The sequence below is a fragment of the Budorcas taxicolor genome, chromosome 11 (genome assembly GCF_023091745.1).
Source record: "Budorcas taxicolor isolate Tak-1 chromosome 11, Takin1.1, whole genome shotgun sequence".
NCBI lineage: Eukaryota > Metazoa > Chordata > Mammalia > Artiodactyla > Bovidae > Budorcas > Budorcas taxicolor.
In genome coordinates, this window is record NC_068920.1 from 143136881 (window position 1) to 143144810 (window position 7930).

The 7930-nt window shown below is 38.5% G+C and overlaps 1 non-coding gene across 1 annotated transcript; it reads left to right on the forward strand.

Annotated features, from left to right (window-relative positions):
- The first annotated feature begins 5690 nt into the window (after window positions 1-5690).
- Window positions 5691-5762, forward strand: TRNAC-GCA (transfer RNA cysteine (anticodon GCA)). The gene has a single exon. It is a non-coding gene; the product is annotated as a tRNA-Cys (tRNA).
- Window positions 5763-7930: the final 2168 nt, after the last annotated feature.

Genomic DNA, 7930 nt, shown 5'->3' on the forward strand with positions numbered 1-7930 from the left:
TCAGCATCAGTCCTTCCAATGAATATTCAGGACTGATTTCCTTTAGGATGGACTGGTTGGATCTCCTTGCAGTCCAAGGGACTCTCAAGAGTCTTCTCCAACACCACAGTTCAAAAACATCAATTCTTCCGTGCTCAGCTTTCTTTATAGTCCAACTCTCACATCCATACTTGACTACTGGAAAAACCATAGCTTTGACTAGACAATCCTTCATTAAACAATACCTAACTACTGTTTCATAGTCTTTAATCCCTGTAGGGTCCTAGGTTGGCCTGACCCTCCCCTGAACAGACTTCATTCTGACTCTTGTTCAGGTATAGACATGAGGGTTTTCCTACCATCCTTACCTGGTTCTCCAGGGCCAATCAGGTGGGTGCTAAATGCTCCTATTTCTTCACTGTCCTGTGAGCAATCCCCTAGGTGTAGTCAAGAAAGGGATGCTTATAGAAAGGGGGAAACAATGGGAGCCATCACTGGCAGGTCCTTTTTGCTTCTGCACCTGCTGAAAACCACACTCACACAGCACAGTATCTACAGAGGAAGCTACAGAGTTCCTTTTTGTTTTGGGTTTTTTTTGCAAATATTTTTCATACTACCAAAAGGAGGATTGGAATTAAGCAAATAAGACCCCGGTTTGATCCCTGTGTTGGGAAGATCCCCTGGAAGAGGAAATAGCAACCAACCCTAGTATTCTTGCCTAGAAAATCCTGTAGACAGAAGAGCCTGGGGGGCAATGGTCCATAGGGTCACAAAAGAGTCAGACATGACTTAGGGGCTAAGCAACAAACATGGCACTTTAATAAATACTGTATGTTAGAAACTCTGAGTTTGGGGTCGATTTGTTTTTACAAGGTTGGAATTGAAAACTTAAAGACACATTTACTTTGGGGATCCTCCTCACCAGTCACTGTGACACTCCCCTCTGTACCTCTAGGACAGATAGTGGGAAGTGGCAAAATAAAAGCTGAGTGCTCGTCAGTTGTAGCTATTGCAGAAGGGCTCAGTATATGCCATCACCCACAGATGCAGAATTCAGTGCTATGAGGGCTCTTGTGCTCTTTACTCCAGTATTTTGTATGGGTCAGGAAAATCTAGCTCAAACATTTTCGGAATCAGTGTCAATCTTGTCTTTAGAATGTTCTTCTTTGTCTAATCCCTTAAGTTCTAGATCTATCTTCAGGAATAACTTTGAACTATTCTCATCAGCCCCCTGTAGCAGCCCTCCCAATGTGTAAAGACATTGTCCTGCATGTTTCTCATTTCCTCCTGGGAGTTCAGAGCAGTGGAGAGTGGAGCAGGAAAATCATTGCCTGAGATGACAACCTGTAATTTCAGCTAATTGTCTCTAAAGTTTCTCTTCCTTCCTCATCCTGAGACTGACACTGACGGCCAGTATCTAAGCACTGCTTCTAGTGGATCAGTACCAAAGATAACTCAAGACTGAGACCATGTATACTCAAACTATGTTCTGAAGAAAAGGCTGGGGGAGACATTGGCATAGTGTCTATTCAGAATTCATACAGAGAATTCTGTTCATTCGTTCTGTTAATTTTTGAGAGTTTGATATTGAAACTCTAACTAAAAAAATCTTAATTTGTCTACTTAAAAATAATTGTAATATATAGTGAAACTATATGTAATCTTGTTCTGTATTTTCCAAGCCTCCTATAAATGTTTTATCATACTTTCGTAATCTAAAAAAATAAAAGAATTCAGAGAATCTCAGCTTTGATGTGTTTACATACTGAGCTCCTGTGCAAAGTTTCATTTTAAATAACTCATCCAATTTAAAAAAGTTAGAAAACCACGACTCTATCCCATTTATAATTTACCTAATTAGAATAACCTTTTCACAAACTTGACTCAAGACTTTTAAGCCATGAAATTTGCATATCTCATTCGAATGCAAAGGTGTTGATGTCCTATATATTTACAACAGAAGAGTCACACCAAAAATTGTAACAGAGGAATATTGAAATTAAAACTGTGAGCTGTGTTTGTTTCCTTTTTTTTTTTTTTTAAGGTGTAGGTTTTAATATAAATGACCACTCAATAGAATTCCTTTTCACTAAAATCAGAAATATATCTGATACTTTTATTTTCTATAATTTCATTTACATGATATTCTTAAAAAGCAAAAATTTAGGGACAAAAAATAGATCAGTGAAAGCCCAAGTGAATTTATTGGGGTAATGAAACTGTTCTATATGTCTTGATTATGGTTTGGGTATATGACAATATGTACTTGCAAAACATAGATTTTTAAGAAAAAAGGTAAACTTTCCTTTTTTTTTTTTTGCAGGAAAATCACACATCAGAGGATATAATTTTGCTTACAGAAAATATGTAATATTGAATTCATCAAAATTAAAAATTTTGTACTACAAATGGCACCATTCCATGCAGTGAAACAGAGGCACAAAATTAAAAAAAAAAATCATTTGTCTCATAACAGACTATCCTGAATACATACAGTATACTCTTTAAAGTGAAAGTTGCTTAGTAATATCCGACTTTGCGAGCCCACGGACTGTAGCCCGCCAGTCTCCTCTGTCCATGTAAATCTCCAGGCAAGAATACTGGAATGGGTAGCCGTTCCCTTCTCCAGGGAATCTTCCCCACCTAGGAATTGAACCAGGATCTCCTGCATTGTAGGCAGATTCTTTATCAGCTGAACTACCAGAGAAGCCAAAGAGTGCTCTTACAACTTAATAATAATATATTTAAAAGGCCAACAGAGAAAGCACATGACTAGACATTTCTCCAAAGATACACAAATGACTGAGGGGTTGGGAGCAGGAGGACAAGGGGACGACAGAGGATGAGATGGTTGGATGGCATCATCAACTCAATGGACATGGGTTTGGGTGGACTCTGGGAGTTGGTGATGGACAGGGAGGCCTGGCATGCTGCGATTCATGGGGTCATAAAGAGTCAGACACGACTGAACAACTGAACTGAACTGAATAAGCACAAAAAATTGATTACCATCACTAGATGTTATCAAAACCAGAATAAGATGGCACCTCATATCCACTATTATGTCTACAAAGAAGAGAAAATAACGTGTGTTGGTGAGGATACGGAGAAACTGTAACCTTCCTATTTTGTTGGTAGGAAGATGAAATGGTGTAACTGCTACCTTTAAAAAGTCTGGCAATTCCTCAAAATTTTAAACACAGTTTTTGTATGACTTAGCAGTCCCACTCTTGGTTATGTACACCAAAGAAACATAAATATATGTATACACAAAAATTGTACATGAATTTTCCCTAGTTTTTTACTAAGGTAAAAAACATAGGACATAAAATGTATTATCTTGGCCATTTTTAAGTGTACAGTTCAGTAGCATAAAATACATTCATAATGTTGTGTGACCATCACCACCATCCGTCTCCAGTTCTCTGTAATTTTGTACAACTAAAACTCTACACCTATTCAGTAATAATTCCCCATTTTATCCACTTCATAGCTGCTGGCAACCACCATTCTATTTTTTTGTCTTTATGATTTTGACTTCAATAGGCATCTCATGTAAATGAAATCATATAGTCTTTGTCTTTTTATGACTGATGTATTTTACTTAGCATAATGTTCTTTATTCATGTTGTAGCATATGTCAGAATTTCCTTCTTTTTTAAGGCTGAATAATATTCCTCTGGATGTGTATGATACATTTCGCTTATCTGTTCATCCTTCAGTGGACATCTGGCTTGCTTCCACAACTTAGCTACTGTGAATAATTTTGCTATGAACACAGGTATACAAATCTCTCTTCAGAACCCTCTTTTTAATTCTCTGGGATATATATTCAGAAGTGGGATTACAGGCTCATGTACATGATTGTTTATTGCAATGTTATTCATATTAGTCAAAAGTGGAAATAACCCAAATGTCCATCAAGTGATAAATGGATAAAGTATGGCATATCCATACAGTGAAACTATTACCCTACACTATAAAGGAATTACTCATACATGTTACTACATGAATAAACTTTGAAAACATAGGGTCAAGTTAAACTAGCCAGCCACAGAAGACTGTATATTGTATAATTCTATTCACATAAAATATTCATAGTTGGCAAATTTATAGAGACAGAAATCAGATTAATGCTTACCAGGTAATGGGGTAGGGGAAAATTAATAACTACTGATTGCTAATGGATGTATGCATGTTTAGTCACTCAGTCGTGTCCAACTCTTTGTGATCCCATGGGCCGTAATCTGCCAGGCTCCTCTGGACATGGGATCCTCCAGGCCAGAATACTGGTATGGGTAGCTCTTTCCTTCTCCAGGGGATTTTCCTATCACCAGGGACTGAACCCAGGTCTCCTGTATTGCAAGTGGATTCTTTATTGTCTGGAGTGATGAAATGTGCTAAAATTGGTTTGTGGTGATGATTGCCTGAAGTCTGTGACTATGAATCTGAATCTGTAAAAGCAATTCAATTGCACACTTGAAATGGTGAGTTATATGATATATGACTTATATATCAATAAAACTCTTACAATAATTATACCCCAATAAACCTGACTTAAAAGAGAAACAACTTTAAACTTCCAAAGTTCAAAGAGGGAAAAACACACAAGCAGAAAGTTTCTCTTTAAAAGGAATAAAAATAACCAATACTGTATACAAGGATGTTCAACTTATCAATTGTCAAACTAATATAAATAAACCAAAATTGAAATCTGTTTTCTCCAATAAAATTCACAAAAGTGAAAGATTGGCAATAACCAGTGTTGATGAAAGTGAAAGTGTATGAAAGTTGCTCAGTTGTGTCCAACTCTTTGCAACCCCATGGACTATACAGTCCATGGAATTCTCCAGGCCAGAATAGTGGAATGTAAATGACACTTGTCCTTTACCTGTTTGTAGAAAGAACTAGAATCTCCTGGAACAGATTGTATAGTTCTGAGTGTTTTTCCCCTAAATTTTACATTTTTCCATGGCAGAAAAAGAATCTACAATAAAGAATACACATTCATACACTATTGTACCGTGTTTGTGCTTACTTTTTCATTCCAAAGCTAATTATTAAACAAGGCTTAGTCTGGTTATACCCTTCCGCTTTGAATCAGTCTTTTGTGACTGAAATAACTAATAGCATGCCATAGCCATAATTTCTGAGACTAGGGTCATAAAAGCAATACAGCTTCCAGTTGTCTCAGGACACTTGCCTTGGAGAGTTGACTTGAAGAAGTCTGAGGCTGCCATCTTGTCAGGAAGCCCAAACTAACTCATGTAGAGAAAACATGCAGAGAGCTACTCAGAGTGGATGAAATGAAGAGAAGAGATGACCTGTTAGCCCCCAGGGACTTTAGCCTTCCACTGTTCCAGCTCCAGCCACTCTCTGCCTATAACTACATAAGAAACACCAAGTCAACAATGCCCAACTAAGCACCTCCCCAAATCCTGACACCCCAAAATCATAGAGATAAATGATTGTTATTGTTTTAAGCAATTTGGAGGAGTTGTTATACAGTAACAGGTACTGAACAGAGAAAGAGAATACTAACCCAGAACAGAACACATAGAATACTACCCTCAGTAAGTTCTAATTTAGTGAGAAAATAATCACTCAATAATTTACCTAAATTACCTAAATAATTATACAGGAGATAGCTATAAGTGCTGCTATAAGTGCCATAGGAGAAAAACAATTACAGTATAGGAACTCAGGGGGGTTCCCTGGTAGCTCAGAGGATAAAGCGTCTGCCTGCAATGCAGGAGACCCAGGTTCAATCCCTGGGTTGGGAAGATCCCCTGGAGAAGGAAATGGCAACCTACTCCAGTATTCTTGCCTGGAGAATTCCATGGACGGAGGAGCCTGGTGGGCTACAGTCCACAGGGTCGCAAAGAGTCGGACATGGCTGAGCTATTTCACTCATTCACTCATAGGAACTCAGAGAAAGGGAAGAGCAGGTCTTCAAGAAGTTAACATCAAAGCTCTCAGAGGAGTCAGTGGGGGAGCTTAAAGTGATGAAATTTGGACATGTCAAGGTGAGGAAGTTCCAGGTAAAAGGAACAAGTTACCCACAAATGTGTAACTAGTTCAATACATAACTCACACATTTCTCAATTATAATGGCCAGTTCAAATCCTATGGGACAAGATTAGCATTTCTATGACATCTTTTGTCATTTTTCGTTATGGCAAAATAACCTTATATTTTTGCATTCAATTTGGAACTCATATCCATTTTATTTGATATATATTATTTTGAGAGTTGAGATTTATGACATCCTTTGTAGTCATAAAAACCACATTGCCATGAGCCTGTCCCTCTGGCAGGCTTTGGTAAAAAATAGAAAGAATGACACACTGCTATGCTTAAAATGGACAGCCAACACGGACCTACTGTATAGCACATGGAACTCTGATCAGTGTTATGTGGTGGCCTGGCTGGGAGAGGTGCTGGGAGAGAATAGATACATGTATATGTACGGCTGAGTCCCCTCACTGTTCACCTGAAACTGTCACAGCATTGTTTGTTCTTCGACTAGCTGCCAATACAAAATAAAAAGTTTAAAAAAACACCACAGAGTAAATAATAAAGAAGAAAAAGCATTTTACAAAAAAAAAAAAAAAAAAAAGAATGAGACATCGTCCTGATCTTAACCTCACAGTGGCACTTCAGGATACCTGGCCTTATAACAAAGGTGAATGAAGAGATGACCAAAGGCAGGACCGAGGGAGTTAACATCCATGCCTGAGGGGGTCTGGGAAAGCAACCTTTTAACTGAATCATTAAGGACTCAGTTATACCAGGCAGGAAGAGAAAGACTTCCAGGCACAGAAGACAGAAAGAAAAATGGCCCCCAAACATAAAGCATGGTGTGTTTTGGGAACTGCAAATAGTTCAGTAGACCCCAGAGCAATATTTAAGTGGGGAAGAGAAGGCTGGAGAAGGCAGCAGGAGACAGTGTGCTGAGGAGTTTGGACTCCATCCCAAAGGTGACAGGGAGAATCTTTGAAAGGTCACGCGTTATTGAGTCCACACATTCAAATCGTAATTATTTCTCCCACAGCCAATTTCTCTATGTATGGTTTCAGGGACTAGAATGCAATCTTTGATGAAAAGCCATCTCACTTTTGCCTACTTTAAAATTCTGTCATCCATCTCCCCAATGGATGGCATTCACCCTAATGATGGGATCTAATGTAGCCTGAAAGAAATGCCACCTTACAGGAATCAGAGGCAATCTATTCCAAAGTGTTTTCCACTGACTGTTCTTGCTGGAAATGTGGTTTCTCATGCCATGAAACTTTGATGATTCCATAAAGACACTAATTGTAATTATTTATGGACTGTGGCTCTGTCAGCCCCATTCTATTTCCTAGAGATGGATTAATTAAAAATTGAGGACCCCCCTCACCCCCACAAAAACCACATTATTAGCCTGTTCCCACTGTTAGGAAATCTGGTGGTAAATAATTCAAGATAAATACCATCCCAGTGGGGAATTGCAAGTGCCTATATTTCATGACCCATGACATCCCTTGTGACATGTGATGCTGTGCTGAGGGGACCATGGGCTCCATAATGAGCCCTCACATATTAGCTTTGCTTTCTTTGGTTTGGCTTTTCTGATCTGCCTGAAGCCTTGTCATTCATCATCCTCGGCAATGAAGGACAACTCTTCCAGAAAACTCATTCCCATATTTCTTCTCTTCTGTAACACTGATGGTGCTCTAAATGGTTTAGAACTTTTTTTTTTCCCCCTGTTCAGGTCCTTTAGAGTGCTGGGAAGACAGTTTACATTCAGCCACCATTGTTGAGTAAAGCTATCTGGTTTTATTCTATTGAGGAAAAAACCATTCCTGAGTAATAATTCTGACTTTTGCGTGGTAAACAGTGCGGAATGGGTCTAGTCTCAAGGAGTTTACTGTATAGAAAAGAAAAAGGCCATTTTACCTCTTTACTC